Genomic DNA, 22459 nt, shown 5'->3' on the forward strand with positions numbered 1-22459 from the left:
CGGGTATATGCCCAGGAGTGGGATTACTGGGTCATATGGTAGTTCTATTTTTAGTTTTTTTAAGGAATCTCCATACTGTTCTCCATAGTGGCTGTATCAATTTACTTTCCTACCAACGGTGGAAGAGGGTTCCCTTTTCTCCACACCCTCTCCAGCATTTATTGTTTGTAGATTTTTTGATGATGGTCATTCTGACCAGTGTGAGGTGATACCCATTGTAGTTCTGATTTGCATTTCTCTAATAATTAGTGATGTTGAGCATCTTTTCATGTGTTTGTTGGCTATCTGTATGTCTTCTTTGGGGAAATGTCTATTTAGGTCTTCAGCCAATTTTTTGATTGGGTTGTTTTTTGATACTGAGCTGCATGAGCTGTTTGTATATTTTGGAGATTAATCCCTTGTCAGTTGTTTCATCTGTAAATATTTTCTCCCATTCTGAGGGTGGTCTTTTCATCTTGTTTATGGTTTCCTTTGCTGTGCAAATCTTTTGAGTTTAATTAGGTCCCATTTGTTTATTTTTGTTTTTATTTTTATTACTCTAGGAGGTGGGTCAAAAAAGATCTTGCTGCAGTTTATGTCAAAGACTGTTCTGCCTATGTTTTCCTCTAAGAGTTTTATAGTGTCCAGCCTTACATTTAGGTCTTTAATTCATTTTGAGTTTATTTTTGTGTATGGTGTTAGGGAGTGTTCTAGTAAATCTCTTGCTTTCCTATATGCTAACGATGAAAGATCGGAAAGAGAAATTAAGGAAACAATCCCATTTACCATTGCAACAAAAAGAATAAAGTACCTAGAAATAAACCTACCTAAGGTGGCAAAGTACTTGTACTCAGAAAACTATAACATACTGATTAAAGAAATCAAAGATGACACAAACAGATGGAAAGATATAGCATGTTCTCAGATGGGAAGAATCAATATTGTGAAAATGACTATACTGCCCAAAGCAATATACAGATTCAATGCAATCCCTATCAAATTAGCAATGGCATTTTTCACAGAATTAGAATAAAAAATTTTACAATTTGTATGGAAACACAAAAGAACCTGAATAGCCAAAGAAATCTTGAGAAAGAAAAACGGAGCTGGAGGAATCAGGCTCCCTGACTTCAAACTATACTACAAAGCTACAGTAATCAAGGTAGCATGGTACTGGTACAAAGACAGAATAGATCGATGGAACAAGATAGAAAGCCCAGAGATAAACCCACGCTCCTATGGTCACCTAATCTATGACAAAGAGGCAAGAATATACAATGGGGAAAAGACAGGCTCTTCAATAAGTGGTGCTGGGAAAACGGGATACCTACAGGCACATTGTTCTTAAGCCTGACCCATGTGTCCATGTGTACATCTAATACCTTGCTCATAATTGCTGCAGACTGTGCCATAGTCTGCTTCCATCATGCTTAATCTACCCATTTTCCAGAGGTGACCTGCATTCACTACCTCAATAAAACACCAAATAATTATTCAAGTGCGCAATTGCTCTTTTACTTTTTTCTCAGGCTCTGTCTATTATTTTGTATTCTTTATCACCCAAGCCACTTTCTTCAAGCCCAAATTACATCTTTTCTTACCTCTCCTTAGTCCCAGACCCCCTTTTGAAAAGCCTTTGTAGAAAAAATAAAACTCTCAGATAAATTCATCCTTATTTATTATATTCTAGGCCATCCACAGCATGCCTTGGCACTGTGCTTCTAATACTAAAGGAATCAATTAATGTAGAAGTTAGACTTCTCCTAAAAAACAAGTTCAGGCCATTGTGGTTTAAAATGGCATTTTTCCCTCTGTATATTTATATAACAAAATTAAAAATAACTAAATTTAACAATATTAGTTCTTCCAATCCAAGAATACAGGATTTCTTTCTATATCATTTTCAAATCCCTTCACCAGTGTTTTATAGTTTTCAGTGTATAGGTCTTTCACCTCTTTGGTTGAGTTTATTTCTAGGTATTTTATTCTTTTTGATGTTATTGTAAATGGCATTGTGTCCTTAATTTCTCTTTCTGATAGTTCATTATTAGTGTATAGAAAAGCAACAGATTTCTGTATATTATTCTTGCATCCTGTAACTTTACTGAAATCATTTATTAGTTCTAATAGATTTTTGGTGGAGTCTTTAGAGTTTTCTATATATAGAATCATGTCATCTGCAAATAGTGATAAAATTTTACTTCTATTCCAATTTGGATGAATGAAATTCTGCCTTTTGCAACAACATGGGTGGATCTAGAGAGCATTATGCTTAGTGAAATAAGTCAGAGAGAGACTGTGTTATCACTTATATGTGGAATCTAAAAAATAAAACAAACAAATGTATATAACAAAACAGAAACAGACTCACAGATATAGAGAACAAACTAGTGGTTATCAGTGGGAAGAGGGGAGTGGGGACGGTGAGATAGGGGTATGGGATTAAGAGACACAAACCACTATGTATAAAATAAAGAAGCAACAAGGATACAGCATAGGTACAGCACAGGGAAACACAGGGAAATATAGCTATTATTTTGTAATAACTTTAAATGGAGTGTAACCTATAAAAATGTTGAATCACTGTGTTGTGCATCTGAAACTAATTCAATATGGTAAGTTAACTAAATTTCAATAGAAAAATTTAAATCACTGCAAAAATAATAATAAAATTTAATTTAAATTTGAAATAACAAAAATGTTCACAGGCTATACAGCATGATTAAGAATATATGCTCTATTTTAATCTTTTATGCATTTGTGTTCCACCCCCCCACCCCACATGGCTTCTTCTATGAAATCAACTTTAGCTGAATCCCACTGTGAAAAAAATAGGCAATTTTTGATTCCAGTTTGATATTTCAATCAAATAAGACAGTGTGATTTTAAGTGGGCATTGCAAATTCCAGGCTTCACCTTCAATGAAAAGAATTCAAGAAGAGGCTGTTTACACTTAACAGTCCAAAGAAGAGGACTCAGGCATTAGGATTTCCTCCTATCCATCACTTGCTATTGCACATTATCTCCCGGCAACAGCTGGTGACACAGAGACACGGTGCCTCTAGGAAAGCTCTCTTTTCCCCCTTCCATCTGTTTCAGTCAATTTACATCAGAAATAAAACACTGTTTTACTGGTCTGCTTACAACATCTTATCCACAATGTAATTTAAATCCCTTCAGTTATAGGAGGCAGATTTTGCATTTTAAGGGTAGTTTTACTTTAAAAACTAGCTGAACTTGGAGGTCTTCACAACCTGTTGCTCAGATAGAAAATTTTTATAGGTAGCATAGAAAAAATATGATACTTATTCTATCAAAAGAAAGTAAGGATAATATGTAAATATGTTAGAAAATAAAATATACTGATTGTATTTCTGAGTTTGAATTTAAACTTGTGACCAATATTTTATTTTCACTAGAGAACAGCAAGGTTTGCAATTTTTATAAGGGTTGCAAGATCTATTCCTCCATGCTCCACTGTTCTTGGTTGGGAAATAGCAGTGGACACCAATGAGTGTGGAAGTAGTCATACCTTCCTTTGCTACTTATTCACATCTTCACACCGGTCTGAATCTCCAGCCATGAAGATAATAAGATTTTTTTCTTCCTTTTCTTTTCTTCTCTTCTTTAAAATAAAATTTACAACGTATTCTCTCATGTTTGATGAAAATGCAAGCTCTGGAGTCAAACTGCCGAACTCTAAAGCATGATTAATTACCATTTTATGTGTGATCTTGAGCTAATTATTCAATGTGTCTAAGTCTCAGTTTCTTCACCTAAAATATGACACACCTAACTCATAGAGTTGTTATCCCATTGTAAGGATCCAATGTAAGATAGTATAAGTGTTACAGAAATAATGAGATGTTCTTTTTTCTGGATTATTGTGATTCTCATTTTCAAGAAAGGAGACTTTCCTTTATCCATCTTTTGAATTAATCTCTTTGTTTTTGGTTTGAGGAAATGAAAAGAATAAAATCTTATGCTTAATATTGATGTTTTTAGAATTACCATGTTTCCTCTAAATTCATTATTGCAACAAAGCTAATTTTGTCCAGCAGAGCATAAAATCAACGTTTATATTGATACTTTCTAATTCACTATTGTTTTTTTTATTTTGAATTTAATGGAAATTTTTATTTTTAAACAGTTGTTTTCTTTATTTTGTAGTGCATATATTTTCTTGCTTATTCTCACATGAACACTTTATGTCTTTGATGTGGGAAATTAGAAAATGCATGTTAAATTCATTCTTTTTTTTGGTTGTTTCTACATTCAGGTATTAATTTTTTCATAAGGCAATTAAACACATGAATAATAAGCTATTTAAAACGTATTTATTAATTTTCCACTTTCTAACAGTAAAGGGATTTTACCCATTGTTTGTCACAGACTTACGAGAATTGTTATTCTGCTCGGCTCTGAACTCCAGACTGTCTACTCAAACCACCATGTGGAAGTCTAATATGGATCTCAATATTAATTGTCAAAACGAAACTATTGATTCCACTTCTCCCCACAAAAGCCCCCAATTTCTTCATCCCCAACTCTCAATAATGGCACTGTCATTCAGTCAGTCACTTAGGCAAAAAAAAAAAAAAAAATACTTTATCTTTTCTTCAGACTTCACATCCAATCTGTAGTAAATCTTGTAGGGAGTATATTAAAAATATATTAAAATTCAAATTACTTGTCACTATCTCCATCTCCATAAGCCATAATCATCTTTTGAATGGTCTGCTACAGTGGCGTTTTATATTAGTGAGAATTGGCCTGTTTTGTTTTATGTATTTTGGAGGGCAGGAAGTTAATTGATTTTGATTCTCTTACAAAAAACATAGTACATGAGCCCATTATAATTTTTAGGTTGCTCAAGCAGTGCAAAAGTATATTGAGACAATATGGAAGTCACCTTCTCTCACCCTGCCTACCCCTTTACCTCTCCAGAGGAACCATAGTTAAATTTTTAACATATATCCTTTAAGACTTTTTGCTTTTCCTATACCATTATATCTGTGGTTCTAAACTACAGTGATTCTGTCTCCCAGGGGACTTTTAACAACATCTGAGGACATTTCTGTTTTGTCATGACTACAGACGGTTGTTATCGGCATCTAGTGGGTAGAGGTCAGGGACACTGCTAAACTACAATGCACGAGACAAACCTCACAACAAATAATTATTTGGAACAAAATGTCAATAGTTAACATTTTGAAAGGCTGTTTTGTGTTGTGGTTGTTGAATTCAGTGTTTATATTCACAAAATTGTTCAACCAATCAATTTTAGAGCATTTTTATCTACCCCAAAAGAAATCCCACATCCATTGGCAGTCACTCCCCATCTTCCCTAATCCTCCCTACTCTAGGCAACCACTATAGATTTGATTATTCCGGATATTTCATATAAATGGAATTACACACTTTTGTGACTGGCCTCTATCACTTAGCAAGCATAGTGTTTTCAAGATTTATCAATGGTATAGAATGTATCTAGATTTTATTTCTTTTCATTGCCAAATAATATTTCACTGCACTGATATGCCACATTTTATTTTATCATAAATTGTTTCTATTCTTTGGCTTACTATTAATAATGCTGCTTTGAACATTATGTACAAGTTTTTATGTTGACCTACGTTTTCATTTCTCTTGGATATATACCTAGGAGTGTAATTGCTGAGTCATATAGAAAATTTGTGTTTCACGTTTTGAGAAACTGCCAGCCTCTTTTCCAAAGTGACTAGCACCATTCTTACTAGCAATGTAGAGGTTCCATTTTCTTGACAACCTCACCAACACTTATTTCATTATTATATTATATTAATTATAGTCATCAAAGTGGGTGTAAGGTACTATATTGTTGTGGTTTTGTTTTTTATTTCCCTAATGACTCATGACTTTGACCAACCTTTTATGTGTTTGTCATTTGTACGTTTTTTTTTTTTTTTTTTTTTTTGAGAAATGTCTATTTAGGTCCTTCATGCATTTTAAAAATTTTGGGTTATTTATCTTTTATTATTGGATTGAAGAGTTGTTTATATATTCTAGATATGATTACATTATAAGGTATAAAATTGGCACAAATATTTTCCATTCCTTTTTTTTTTTCTTGATGGTGTCTTTGGAAGCACAAAAGTTTTGAATTTTGATGAAGTCCAATTTTCTATTTTAACTTTTGTGACCTAACTCAAGTCCCTGAAGACTTAGAACTTTATAAGTTTTTTAAAGAATTTTAAAATTTTAGCTATCACATTTAGATCTAGATTTTATTTGAGTTAGTTTTTCTGTATAGTGTGAGGAAGTGTTCCAACTTCATTCTTTTCATGTATATACCCAATGTCAAGAACCATTTGTTAAAAAGACTATTCTTTCCCTCATTGATTTGTCTTGGCATCCTTGTCAAAAATCAAGTGAATGTAACTGTGAGAGTTTATATTTTGTCTCTCAATTCTATTTATTGATCTGCATTTCTAACCTGATGCCAATACCACACTGTCTCAATTAATGTAGATTTATGGTAAATTGTGAAATTTGGATGTGCAAGTTCTCCAGGATTGTTCTTCTTTTGCATGATTATTTTCTCTACTCTAGTATTGAAAATAGGACATTAAAATATCCATCTACTCATTGAATTGTCTATTTTCCCCTTCAATTCTCTCAGTTTTTGTTTTGTGTATTTTGGGGGTCTATTGTTATGTTCATATGTGTTTATAACTTTTATCTCTTCCTAATGGATTGAGACTTATTACTATGAAATGTCCCTGTATATCTCTTTTTTTATTGTTGTTTTAAAGTCTACTTATATGATATTGATAAAACCACAACAATTTTCTTATGATTGCTGTTTTCCAACCTCTTACTTTTAACCTATTTGGATGTTTGATTCCAAAGTGTGTCATCTGTAAGTTGTATATAGTTAGATTTTTTTATCCAGTCTCACAAACTTTGCCTTTTGATCACATTGTTTAATCCATCCTCAGTGTTATTATTAATATAGTTGTAATTACATCTTCCATTTTACTTTTTGTTTTTTATATGTCTCATGTGATTTTTGTTCCTATATTTCTCATGTATGGTTCTTTTTTGCATTAACAGAATATTTTTTAGTATAATATTTTAACTCCCTTAATTTTTTTCACTATATATTGTTTTAGTTATTTTCTTAGTAATTGTTCTAGAGCTTACCATATATATATCTCAACTCATCAGAATCTACTTCAGATTTATACTTAGTTAACTTCAATAAGATATAGAAATTTTGCTCCTATAAAGCTTTCTTTCCTTGTCCTTTGTGTGCTATTACAGTTATACATATATGTTACTCACCCAACAGTACATTGTTATAATTATTACTTTATTTTTTTGTCTCTTAAAGAAGTGGAGAGAAGAAAGGAGAGTAGGTATGCATTGAGTTTATTTCATCCCCACTTACCTCCTTGATGATATTTTTGTCAAATATATTGCTTTTCTTTCTTTTATAGCTCCAACAACACAATTTATAGATATATAAATATAGACATAGATATATATGCAATTGTTTTTTAATCAATTAATAGAAAGAAGATGTAATACGTATTTGTAATGGTTTCTATAATTACATAATTATCTTTACCAGTATAATTTGTCTTTTGTTGTTGTTGCTATTGTTTTTTAGTTACTGTGTAAAATCACTAGATTTCAAACAGAAGAGAATTTAACTGCTAATTTATTGGGGTTCCTTTGTACATGACAAGTCATTTTTCTCTTGCTGCTTTTAAGATTTTCTTTTTCTGGATTTAACATTTTCACTATGATACATCTGTGTGTAGATTTCTTTGCTTTTGTCCTACTTGCAGCTTATTAAGCAACTAGAATGTATAAAACAATAATTGTTTTCTCAAATTTGGGAAGGTTTCAGCCATTATTTCTTTATTTTTCTTCTCCTTTCTTTCACTATGTCTATAACAAATTAAAATTATGAAGGTCAAACAGAAAATGTGAAAATAAAGGATAATTCATGACTAAGGTAAAATCAGAAGCAAAAGCCATTTCATAACTTCTTAAAGGAAATAGAATGGTGAACAAAGGATTAACATGCTAACACATTTATACAATAAGCTAGCATGCTAGTAGCAAAGTAAAATAAACCAGTTACTGAATAAATATAATTTTTAAAACAAAGAGCATAAGAAATTTATCACAATGCTAATGGTTTTTTGTATGCTAAAGAGATAGCAAAATTGAATATTTTAAATCTATAAGTTAAAAGTAGAATACATATCCAGCTACTAGGTTACTATATTACATCCTCCACTAAACCAGCTAAAAATTTTCAGAAGATGCAAAATAAGAAGAGAATTGAGAAAAATTCATCAAAATTTAATTGGCAAGAATATGAAAACTGGAAATGTATCAATTTCAAAATGATTGAAGGTACTAAGAAGGCAGAATTCTCATTTTTCCAAGCTTTTAGTATATAATTATAATGAGATGAAGATGATTTATTCTCAATTTCCTGAAGAGTGAAATTATAGAGATGAAAAGGTTATATTTAAATATAATGATATGATAGTTCTTTAGTACCTAATATTAGCTTTTTATGTAATTCAGTTGAATAAGCAACTATTGAACTTTTAATGTTTCATTCACTATTGAAGGAATTGAGACAAAGAGAAAGATGATGCAGTTCCCTCACTCAGAAAGCTCACAGTTCAAGAATGGATGCAGATAAAAGCATATAACTGTCATAATAAAATGTTATAAATGTTAAAAAAAATCATTCACAAAGTACAATATCATGAGTGTGTTTATTGTTATCACTGAGATTTGGAGATGCATCATGAAGGAATAAGAGGTGAGCTATGTTAATAAGAAGAGATACAATTTTTCGAAGGCACAAAGAAAGAAAGACCTTTCCAAAGATGTGAAGAAATATGTTCAAACAAACAAAATCCTGAAAAGTTTAATGAAAGCAAAGATTATGGTGTGGCTGAGAAGAGAAAACAAGGCAGGGGATAATATCAGGTCAAATTGAAGATCAGAAGACAGATTATGAATAATCTTCAGCAAGACTTCAATAATATATTAAAATAGGTTTTAATACTGAGGAAAACAAAGAAATATTTATATATACTTCATAGTAAGCTGACATGGTATGAATATCATTTTTAAAAACTTGCTCTGGAAGCAACATGTAGAGTTTTAAAGGGTGAAACTGAAAACAGGGATCCAGTTAGAAGGCTAGTACCATAACTGGGAGAATTATTAATGATGATATAGGGTAAAGCTTTAGAATTTTTGATCAGGAGAAGAAAAAGAGATCTTAAAGTCACAGAATGGAACGGACAAAATTCCCATCAGTAGTAAGTTTCCAGTAAAAAATTCTAACAATACATATATGATTCAATGATACTTAGGAGCATATTTGTGTGATTTCCTCAAGATGAGCTCAGTAGCTCAGTTATAGAAACTAAGAGTTATACAGGTGAATTTTCCAGATAAACACAAAATAAGGACAAAGAAGCAATGGAATACTCTCTCTTGTCATACATGTTTTTACTCCCAATGGATTTAAAATTTAAGAGAAAGAATTCAAATCATTGACTTCAACCTGGTATGAAGTAATTTCTACTTAGAAGGCATAGGATTAGGAGTCTTTGGAAAAGAGCAGCAGTGATCTGGGCCTTTAAGAGACAGAGTTTCAAGTATTTGATAAATGGTGAAAGGTAGAATCCCCTGGTGTTGACCAAGTGTGCCTTTAGCTCAGGTCCTTAGTTGATTTGTAGCAGAATGCAGCAGCATCAAAATCCTTTAGTACAATAGACATGAAAGGCAAATGAAAGAAGGAAGGTTAGCTTATTTAGAATAATTATTAAGTTAAGTTAATTATTAAGTTAATTATTCGGTTAAGTGGAGATGAGGAAAAGAAAGTTCCCTATACTATAGCTACTCTAGCAGGAATAGGAGGAAGCATCATTGTATCCTCCTGGCCTATTTCGAGGTAGTTGTTCTTTCGCCTGTGCTGTGCATTGTTCTGTCAATGGGATTTCATCCTGCCTTAAAACACACACACACACTCACACACACACACATACTCACACACACACACACACACACACATACACTTTTGCAAAAATGAATCCCACCTCTTTATTTGCTATTTCCCTAGCATATAAAACGTTGTAAATTTTTTTAGTCACACTTTTAACTTCAACTCTTACCAATACGCTCAGGACTCACAAAGCTATAATTCCAGTCCTGAGTTTAAGAATGCTTCTTTATTCTACCTGAGTATCCCTTGTATTTATTCAGAATATCTCAACTGAATATATATTCTCACATGTGTGTCCCTCCTCCTGGTTTCTTATCTCACTGTCCATTAAAAGACACCACTATCCATTTAGTCCAAGCTCAAAGCTAGAAAGTCCTTCTAAATCTCCTTTTTTCTCTCTCAATTTCCAGTTAAGTAGTATCCATCTCTTATTTCCATCACATCTTTTATAGCCTCCTTACCTCTGTCTAGAGGAGACAATCATCCTTTCCCAGAGACTCCCATTTCTCCTCCCTTTCATTTATCCCTCATACTTTCACAGAGTGAAATGATTATTCTAAAGTGCAAAATAGATTATGCTATGTGCTCAGAGCTCACAATGCTCAGTAGGATAAATGTGAAATTCCTTAACATGGTCTTTCATCACCTGCTCCTTGATCAATTTTCAAGATTTTCCGCCACATCATGGAACCAATTACTAGTGGTTTTGCATAGTGAGAATAAAATAAGGAACAAAATGAAGAAAAATCTCTGCACCCACAGAGTTTACATTCAAATGGGAGGAAAAGAAATATTAATAATAATAACAAAAACAGCAACAACAATAATAATAATAATTGCTATGGAGAACATAGAGCAAGTTTAGGGGAATTACAGTTGGGTTTTGGAAGAAATTACTATTTTATATATTGTGATCAGGAGAAGTGTCATTGAGGTGATATTTGTGCAAGGACTTGAAGTACATGTAAATTTTAACTTGCAGGATTCCTCTTACCTTACACTGCTTTTCCACAGTACTTCACACGTTTTTACACACACACACGAATTATTTATTATGACTATCTCCCCCACAACGAAATGCTTCATAAAATATACATCTTTGCCTTGTTCACTGACTGCTAGTTCCAGTAATAATACTCAGCACATAGTAGTTGCTCAATAAATATTTGATGACTATATGTATCACATTGAACTGGACTTCTACCACACTTGGAGAAAGCATCAAGTTAAAACAAATCTAGTTAATATCCAGACTCACATACTGCAAAATAAAAGTTGGTCATGTAATCCCATTATGAAAAAACTCAAACAGATTCTTGGCTTCATAGATCAGAGTCTCAGAAGTTAATGCCAACATGTAGAGCCTGAAGCAACAGCAGTTGGAACAACATATGTGACTTTACTCCCTGCCATTTCGGGAGAGAAACAATATAGAAACAGAAATGAGAACGACAAAGATTATACAAATATCCTGGGAGCATAATTCACTTTATTTTATAATGAACACTTGTAACGTGGCTATCATTCTAAATATCAGAGGTCTGAACATTTAATTTTCTAACGTGAAAGTAATTTGTTCTAATGTTACAACAGAATTTCAAGACAGAATATCTGAGTTCCATTTCAGTCTGCTCAGACATATTTCTGAGATGTCTTTCCCTCTTTGAGTAATATTTCAAGCTATTAGTTATTGATTGCTAATTATATGCTGGACATATTTTCACATGTAATCTTCATGAAATTTCTACAACATAGATTTTATTATCTCTATTTTATGGTTGAGAAAAGAAGGAGAAAAGTTAGATAAGTTGCCTCAAAACCACATAACAAATGGTGTACTGGAGATGGGAAATTGCATCTGCCAGCATTCAAAGCTCAGGCTTTTAACCATTATTTTACTCTGCCTTGATTTTTACCTACGGGCGGACGTGAGTTCAGGGTCTTCCTACTCTGCCATCTTGTCCATTCCTCTCTTCTGCCTTGTAAAAGGAACAGTATCATATCAATATATATACTGTGCAGAATTGTTTTCTACTTGGTTGCTTTAAAAAGAAAGAAAGAAAGAAAGAAATGTTACTGAAGTTAAAAGAGAGAAAAATTGACATCTTGCTTTAAATTATGTATTTTCAGGAAATTAGGAGCAACCTAACTTCTTCATATTGAATTTGAAGAAACTATAAGCTTAAATGTTTGAGTCTTTAAAATTTATATTAAGTCATGGGCTTCCCTGGTGGAACAGTGGTTGAGAGTCAGCCTGCCAATGCAGGGGACACGGGTTCATGACCCGGTCCTGAAGGATCCCACATGCTGCGGAGCGGCTGGGCCCGTGAGCCATGGACGCTGAGCCTGCATGTCCGGAGCCTATGCTCTGCAACTGGAGAGGCCACAACAGTGAGAAGCCCGCATACCGCAAAAAAACAAAAATAAAAGTAGTCCCTGTCTTCTCCCCTGAGTCTGAATCTTGTCCTGATTTTCTTTGTGGTACCTTTATTGCTTCAGGCCTGATTTTCTCTCCACCATTAAGGCTTCACTGGTATCAACAGTTTGATTATCATAATTTCTTTCTGTCAATTTATTTAATATTTATTTAGTATCTTCAGTGCCAGAGACTCCACTAAACATTAATTATACAGTGATGAGTAAAATAAACCATAATATATTCACCCATCTCAGGTCAGGCATATTCCTTTTGCAACCAAGATTGGTTATACCAATAATTATTATTGTAGGTTAACTAGCAATTGTAATAACAGTTCCATGATATAACCACACACACACATGCACAGATGTACAATAAGCACATATACAATAATTAGGAAACCCCTGCACCACCACTTCCATATTCAGTTAGATATTGCATTACAGTAACCTTGATCAGGTGAGGTTCACCTATACAAGCATGCCAATAGGTTGAAAATATTAATTATATATTTCCTAAAATTGAATTCAGGCTTTCATTTTATTCAGACCTAATATAGTAATAGAATCATTAGTTTGGTGGTCATTTTGGCAATGGGATTAGCAATAGTATGCATATCAGATTTTTGCCACTGAATGTATTTGGTTACATTAAGACAATAAATTCCTTAAGCAAAAATTTAAGAACCTCTACTAGCCCATGTAAAGAAATTATGTCTATTATAAATCATCTGTGATAGATAGATGATAAATAGATAGATAGATAGATAGATAGATAGATAGATAGATAGATCTCTAGACCAGGAATCAGTAGACAGGTCAAACCTGTAGGCCAAATATTACCCTTGGTGTGCTTTAGTATGGCCCTTGAGCTAAAAATCATTTCTATAGTTTCATAAGGTTATAAAAGAATTCAAAAAAAGATATGACTGTTGCCATACCTGGTCTGCAAAACCTAAAATATTTACTATCTGACTCTTTAAAGAAAAAGTGTGCCAACTCCTGATAGGGAATTTGAATCAAGATTCTTACTCCACGGAAGCTGAGAGGGACAAAGCGAGCAGGCGGTGGAAGAAAGGAAGAAGCCTTCAGAAGCTGTTCAACATCAGAGCTCTCTTAACTTCTTGAGAATTCCCTTCTTTACGCGTTTGGGTGGGACAACAGAGCTCATTATATCAGCTGTGAGAGCAGAGAAGAGACAGGGAAATCTCTCTGTGCAGCCTCGGAGGCAGCGGATAAAAGCTCCACGGTCCGCTTGATGTGCCCTGCGTCTGTGGAGTGCATGAATGTACAGCGAATCATCCCAAATTGAGGAGGTGAACTTTGAGGACAAGATTTCAGACTTTTTCCCCTTTTCCTCTTTTTACAACGAATTATCCCAAATTGAGGAGGTGGACTTTGAGAGCAAGATTTTTGATTTTTCCCCCTGTTCCCTTTTTGTGAATGTGTATCTGTATGCTTCTGTGTGAGATTTTCTCTGTATAGCTTTGCTTCCACCAATCTCCCAGGGTTTGGGCTGTCCTTTTTTTTTTTTTAATAATTATTTTTTTATTTTAATAACGCTACTATATTTTATACTTTATTCTAATTTACTTTATCTTCTCTCTTTCTTTTTTTCCTACCTTCCCTTCCTCCCTCCCTCCCTCCATCTGCCCTTACTTTCTTTCTTTCTCTCTTTCTTTCCTTCCTCCCTCCCTCCGTCCCTCTCTCCTGTCTTTCTTTCCTTCTTTCTTCCTTTCTTTCTTTGTTTCATTCCTTCCTCCCTCCCTCCCTTCTTCCTTTCACTCTTTCTTTTTCTTTCCTTCCTCCCTCCCACACTCCCTTCCTCCTTTCACTCTTTCTTTGTCTTTCCTTCCTCCCTCTTTCCCTCCTTTCTTTCTTTCCATCCCATCCTTCCTCCCTCCCTCCCTCCCTCCTTTCTTTCTTTCTTTCTTCCTTCCTTCCTTCCTTTCTTTCCTTCTTCCTTTCTTTCTCTCTCTCTTTCATTCTTCTAATAGTTCTTTCTTTCTACTTTTTCTCCCTTTTATTCTGAGCCAGGTAGATGAAAGGCTCTTGGTGCTGCAGCCAGGAGTCAGTGCTGTGCCTCTGAAGTGGGAGAGCCAACTTCAGGACATGGGTCCACAAGAGACCTCCCAGCTCCACATAATATCAAGTGGCGAAAATCTCCCAGAGATCTCCATCTCAACACCAGCACCCAGCTTCAGTCAACGACAAGCAAGCTACAGTGCTGGTCACCCTATGCCAAGCAACTATCAAGACAGGAACACAACCCCACCCATTAGCAGAGAGGCTGCCTAAAAACATAATAAGGCCACAGGCACCCCAAAACATACCACAAGACATGGACCTGTCCACCAGAAAGACAAGATCGAGCCTCAACCACCAGAACACAGGCACTAGTCCCCACCACCAGGAAGCCTACACGACCTATTGAAACACCCTTAGCCACTGGGGACAGACACCAAAAACAACGGGAACTATGAATCAGCAGCCTGCAAAAAGAAGACCCCAAACACAGTAAGATAAGCAAAATGAGAAGACAGAAAAACACACAGCAGGTGAAGGAGCAAGATAAAAACCTACCAGACCTAACAAATGAAGAGGTAATAGGCAGTCTACCTGAAAAGGAATTCAGAATAATGATAGTAAAGATGATCCAAGATTCTATATCCAAGATCCAAAATCTTGGAAATAGAATAGACAAAATGCAAGAAACAGTTAACAAGGACCTAGAAGAACTAAAGATGAATCAAGCATCGATGAAAAACACAATAAATGCAATGAAAAATACTCTAGATGGGACCAATAGCAGAATAACTGAGGCAGAAGAACGGATAAGTGAGGTGGAAGATAAAATAGTGGAAATAACTGATGCAGAGCAAAATAAAGAAAAAAGAATGAAAAGAACAGAGGACAGTCTCAGAGACCTCTGGGACAACATTAAACGCACCAACATTCGAATTTTAGGGGTTCAAGAAGAAGAGAAAAAGAAAGGGACTGAGAAAATATTTGAAGAGATTATAGTTGAAAACTTCCCTAATATGGGAAAGGAAATAGTTAATGAAGTCCAGGAGGCACAGAGAGTCCCATACAGAATAAATCCAAGGAGAAATACGCCAAGACACATATTAATCAAACTGTCAAAAATTAAACACAAAGACATCATATTAAAAGCAGCAAGGGAAAAAAAAAAAAAAACACACAAGGGAATCCCCATCAGGTTAACAGCTGATCTCTCAGCAGAAACTCTACAAGCCAGAAGGGAGTGGCAGGACATACTTAAAGTGATGAAGGAGAGAAACCTGCAACCAAGATTACCCTACCCAGCAAGGATCTCATTCAGATTTGATGGAGAAATTAAAACCTTTACAGACAAGCAAAAGCTGAGAGAGTTCAGCACCACCAAACCAGCTTTACAACAAATGTTAAAGGAACTTCTCTAGGCAAGAAACACAACAGAAGGAAAAGACCTACAATAACGAACCCAAAGCAATTAAGGAAATGGGAATAGGAACATATATATCAATAATTACCTTAAATGTAAATGGTCTAAATGCTCACACCAAAAGACACAGATTGGCTGAATGGATAGAAAAACAAGACCCATATATATGCTGTCTACAAGAGACCCACTTCAGACCTAGAGACACATACAGATTGAAAATAAGGGGATGGAAAAAGATATTCCATGCAAATGGAAATCAAAAGAAAGCTGGAGTAGCAATTCTCATATCAGACAAAATAGACTTTAAAATAAAGACTACTAGAAGAGACAAAGAAGGACACTACATAATGATCAATGGATCGATCCAAGAAGAAGATATAACAATTGTAAATATTTATGCACCAAACATAGGAGCACCTCAATACATAAGGCAAATACTTACAGCCATAAAAGGGGAAATCGACAGTAACACACTCATAGTAGGGGACTTTAACACCCCACTTTCACCAATGGACAGATCATCCAAAATGAAAATAAATAAGGAAACACAAGCTTTAAATGACACATTAAACAAGATGGACTTAATTGATATTTATAGGACATTCCATCCAAAAACAACAGAATACACATTTTTCTCAAGTGCTCATGGAACATTCTCCAGGATAGATCATATCTTGGGTCACAAATCAAGCCTTGGTAAATTTAAGAAAATTGAAATTGTATCAAGTATCATTTGCGACGACAATGCTATGAGACTAGACATCAATTACAGGAAAAGATCTGTAAAAAGTACAAACACATGGAGGCTAAACAATACACTACTCAATAACGAAGTGAGCACTGAAGAAATCAAAGAGGAAATTTAAAAATACCTGGAAACAAATGACAATGGAGACAGGACGACCCAAAACCTATGGGACACAGCAAAAGCAGTTCTAAGGGGGAAGTTTATAGCAATACAATCCCACCTTAAGAAACAGGAAACATCTCGAGTAAACAACCAGACCCTGCACCTAAAGAAATTAGAGAAAGAAGAACAAAAATCCCCAAAGCTAGCAGAAGGAAAGAAATCATAAAGATCAGATCAGAAATAAATGAAAAAGAAATTAAGGAAACAATACTAAAGATCAATAAAACTAAAAGCTGGTTCTTTGAGAAGATAAACAAAATTGATAAACCATTAGCCAGACTCATCAAGAAAAAAAGGGAGAAGACTCAAATCAGTAGAATTAGAAATGAAAAAGGAGAAGTAACAACTGACACTGCAGAAATACAAAAGATCATGAGAGATTACTACAAGAAACTCTATGCCAATAAAATGGACAACCTGGAAGAAATGGACAAATTCTTAGAAATGCACAACCTTCCAAGACTGAATCAGGAAGAAATAGATAATATGAATAGCCCAATCATAAGCACTGAAATTGAAACTGTGATTTAAAATCTTCCAGCACACAAAAGCCCAGGACCAGATGGCTTCATAGGCGAATTCTATCAAACATTTAGAGAAGAGCTAACACCTATCCTTCTCAAACTCTTCCAAAATATAGCAGACGGAGGGGCACTCCCAAACTCATTCTATGAAGCCACCATCACCTTGATACCAAAACCAGGCAAGGATATCAGAAAAAAGAAAGCTACAGGCCAGTATCACTGATGAACATAGATGCAAAAATCCTCAACAAAATACTAGCAAACAGAATCCAACAGCACATTAAAAGGTTCATACACCATGATCAAGTGGGGTTTATTCCAGGAATGCAAGAATTCTTCAGTATATGCAAATCAATCAACGTGATACACCATATTAACAAATTGAAGGAGAAAAACCATATGATCATCTCAATAGATGCAGAGAAAGCTTTCGACAAAATTCAACACCCATTTATGATAAAAACCTCTCCAGAAAGTAGGCATAGAGGGAACTTTCTTCAACATAATAAAGGCCATATATGACAAACCCACAGCCAACATCGTCCTCAATGGTGAAAAACTGAAACCATTTCCACTAAGATCAGGAACAAGACAAGGCTGCCCACTCTCACCACTCTTATTCAACTTAGTTTTGGAAGTTTTAGCCACAGCAATCAGAGAAGAAAAGGAAATGAAAGGAATCCAAATTGGAAAAGAAGAAGTAAAGCTGTCACTGTTTGCAGATGACATGATACTATACATAGAGAATCCTAAAGATGCTACCAGAAAAGTACTAGAGCTAATCAATGAATTTGGTAAAGTAGCAAGATACAAAATTAATGCACAGAAATCTCTGGCATTCCTGTACACTAATGATGAAAAATCTGAAAATGAAATCAAGAAAACACTCCCATTTACCATTGCAACAAAAAGAATAAAATATCTAGGAATAAACCTACCTAAGGAGACAAAAGACCTGTATGTAGAAAATTATGACACTGATGAAAGAAATTAGAGATGATACAAATAGATGGAGAGATATACCATGCTCCTGGATTGGAAGAATCAATATTGTGAAAATGACTCTGCTACCCAAAGCAATCTACAGTTTCAATGTAACCCCTATCAAACTACCACTGGCATTTTTCACAGAACTAGAACAAAAAATTTCAAAATTTATTTGGAAAAACAATAGACCCCGAATAGCCAAAGCAATCTTGAGAACAAAAAACGGAGCTGGAGGAATCAGGCTCCCTGACTTCAGACAATACTACAAAGCTACAGTAATCAAGACAGTGTGGTATTGGCACAAAAACAGAAAGATAGATCAATGGAACAGGATAGAAAGCCCAGAGATAAACCCACGCACATATGGTCAACTTATCTTTGATAAAGGAGGCAGGAATGTACAGTGGAGAAAGGAAAGCCTCTTCAATAAGTGGTGCTGGGAAAACTGGACAGGGCCATGTAAAAGTATGAGATTAGATCATTCCCTAACACCATACACAAAAATAAGCTCAAAATGGATTAAAGACCTAAACGTAAGGCCAGAAACTATGAAACTCTTAGGGGAAAATATAGGCAGAACACTCTATGACATAAGTCACAGCAAGATCCTTTTGGACCTTGACCTTTTGGACACCTCCTAGAGAAATGGAAATAAAAGCAAAGATAAACAAATGGGACCAAATGAAACTTCAAAGCTTTTGCACAGCAAAGGAAACCATAAACAAGACCAAAAGACAACCCTCAGAATGGGAGAAAATATTTGCAAATGAAGCAACTGACAAAGGATTAATCTCCAATTTTATAAGCATCTCATGCAGCTCAATAGCAAAAAAACAAACAACCCAATCCAAAAATGGGCAGAAGACTTAAATAGGCATTTCTCCACAGAAGATATACAGACTGCCAACAAAAACATGAAAGAATGTTCAACATCACTAATCATTAGAGAAATGCAAATCAAAACTATAATGAGATATCATCTCACACCAGTCAGAATGGCCATCATGGAGAAATCTAGAAACAATAAATGCTGGAGAGGGTGTGGAAAAAAGGGAACACTCTTGCACTGCTGGTGGGAATGTGAATTGGTACAGCCACTATGGAGAACAGTATGGAGGTTCCTTAAAAAACTAAAAATAGAACCACTATATGACCCAGCAATCCCACTACTGTGCATATACCCTGAGAAAACCATAATTCAAAAAGAGACATGGGCCAAAATGTTCATTGCAGCTCTATTCACAATAGCCCGGAGATGGAAACAACCTAAGTGTCCATCATCGGATGAATGGATAAAGATGTGGCACATATATACAATGGAATATTACTCAGCCATAAAAAAACGAAACTGAGCTATTTGTAATGAGGTGGATAGACCTAGAGTCTGTCATACAGAGTGAAGTAACTCAGAAAGAGAAAGACAAATAATGTATGCTAACACATATATATGGAATTTAAGAAAAAAAAATGTCATGAAGAACCTAGGGGTAAAACAAGAATAAAGACACAGACCTACTTGAGAATGGACTTGAGGATATGGGGAGGGGGAAGGGTAAGCTGTGACAAAGCGAAAGGGAGGCATGGACATATATACACTACCAAACGTAAGGTAGATAGCTAGTGGGAAGCAGCCGCATAGCACAGGGAGATCAGCTAGGTGCTTTGTGACTGCCTGGAGGGGTGGGATAGGGAGGGTGGGAGGGAGGGAGACGCAAGAGTGAAGGGATGTGGGAACAGATGTATATGTATGACTGATTCACTTTGTTATAAAGCAGAAACTAAAAAAAAAAAAAAAAAAAAAAAAAGATTCTTACTCCACAATATAGGTATATTGTGTATCCAAATGCTAATAGGATGTTGTCAAAATCTAAATTAGAAATCTTAGTTTGCATATAGAAGTTTACAAATGCAAATTTATTAGAAATAGTAAAGTGGACAATAATTCCCTTGTCTTCCTTACTGATATTTTTAGTATATAAAAATGCTCACTCTGACATCTGTGCATTTTTTGTATCTAGCCAAACTGAATATGTATAGGCACTTTAAGAAAATAATACATCTTCTAAGTTATTGAAGGATTTCAGAACTGTCAGTTTTTCTTGGAAAATTTTAACATAATAACTCAGTCCAATGAGAGCCTATTTATACTATGTCATTCCTTTCATTTGTGTTCATACAATATTGATAGTTTAAATGTTTTAAGGAATACTTCATCTATTTATTTCTATGGCTCACAGAATGTGGTTAAGGGCCTAGAGAATCGTTAATAATAGAAGGAACTCCCTTGATTTTGTTGAGTGTCCTACGTCAACCTGGCAAAAGCATAATGCAACATATGGGTGTCACCACAGACATTTAAATTCAACACACAGTTTTCTGACACAGCCAGAAGCAGTAGGGAACTCCAACACGGTAGAGACCTTGATGAAAAACATATCCTCTTAAGATTACTAAACCAGTAATCTTTACATTTATTACAAACAGGCCTAATCAAAATCAATTACTGTTCAGCATTCTGAGAGTTGAAAAAAAACAGTGTAGTAAATATTAAAAAATCATTCCTAACTAAAGTTAATAGAATCTGTAGAATATCTCTGGCTCCCAATATTGGGGCCAAATGTCAATGTATGTGCTTCCTTTATTTTTAAAATGTAGCCTAACAGTAATTGTCCAATCTGGGTTTATTGTGAAAAACATGTGAGATTTACTTCACTCTGTATGACAGACTCTAGGTCCATCCACTTCTCTATAAATGACCCAATTTTGTTCCTTCTTATGGCTGAGCAGTATTCCATTGTATATATGTACCCCACCTTCTTTATCCATTCATCTATCGATGGACATTTAGGTTGCTTCCATGTCCTGGTTATTGTAAATAGTGCTGCAGTGAACATTGGGGTGCATGTGTCTTTTTGAATTATGGTTTTCTAAGGGTAATCTGCTGTATAGCACAGGGATCTCCGCTCAGTGCTCTGTGGTGACCTAGATAGGTGGGATGGGGGGGGAGGGAGAATCAAGAGGGAAGGGATATATGTATACATATAGCTGATTCACTTCTTTGTACAGCAGAAACTAATACAATATTGTAAAGCAACTATACCCCAATTTAAAAAAAAGTGAGATTAACTTCCCAATTTTAATAATTAGACTATGGTTAAATAATGGAAGAAAATTTATATATGAGAATGTATGTAAGAAAGAATATTGTTTTTATGAGTATATAATGAAATGTTTAGAGGTAAAGAGGTATTATGTCTGCAGTTTACTTTCAAGCATTTCAGAAAAAATATAATTATATGTACATTCACATACACAAGTAGATGTGTATACGTATTTGTGTGTGTGTATATTCATCCACTATTTTGAACCTTAGATGCCATAGTTTCTACCAATTGTCATGACCCATATACACACATTGACTAACATAGCTTTACCATTCCCCTCACCTTTAGGCAGATCTCTTCCCAGCTATAGGCTCCTGGCTTCAATTTTCTTAGGGGTTTTACTTTTGAAAACTTGCAATAAAATTCTTTCTTGTTCTTTAGAAATGTAAATCTTCTCATGGCCTTTTGCCAATTTTACAACCCAGTACTGTCTTTCTCAGGACCTAGGAGTCATCCTTTTAAAATATAATCATCAAGAAAGATAATCTCCCTATCTATCCCTCCATCTCTGTGGAAGGCAGGAGCCTAACTCAGATAAGCACCAATTAGCAAAGATAAATGACCTAACCTCATTGACCAGCCTCTTCTCTAAGGGTCCTCTAGTACTTATCTATTAGACCACCCCAGTGTTTAAAAATGCTCCCACCTTTTGTTTCAGAGGAATTGAGTTCAATCTCTCTCCTCTATTCCAACAGTCTTAAATAAAGTCCTTTTTGCCTGTTTAACTCCATCAGTATGATTTTTCATTGACAACACAGACACAGACACAGACACACACATTCCTACTCACACAAAGTGAAAAGGATGATTAAGCAAATATAATGACATTAACTTTGGGGGAAACTGAGCAAAGGGCAAACAAGAGTTCTTTGTACTATTTTGCAACTTCTCTATACTTTTGGAATTACTTCAAAATAAAAAGTTAAATTATCATGCAAAAATGTACATGACATGTTCTATAATATCTAACAAACAATTTAAATGAAAATCTACATACTCAAT

The sequence above is a fragment of the Mesoplodon densirostris genome, chromosome 1 (genome assembly GCF_025265405.1).
Source record: "Mesoplodon densirostris isolate mMesDen1 chromosome 1, mMesDen1 primary haplotype, whole genome shotgun sequence".
NCBI lineage: Eukaryota > Metazoa > Chordata > Mammalia > Artiodactyla > Ziphiidae > Mesoplodon > Mesoplodon densirostris.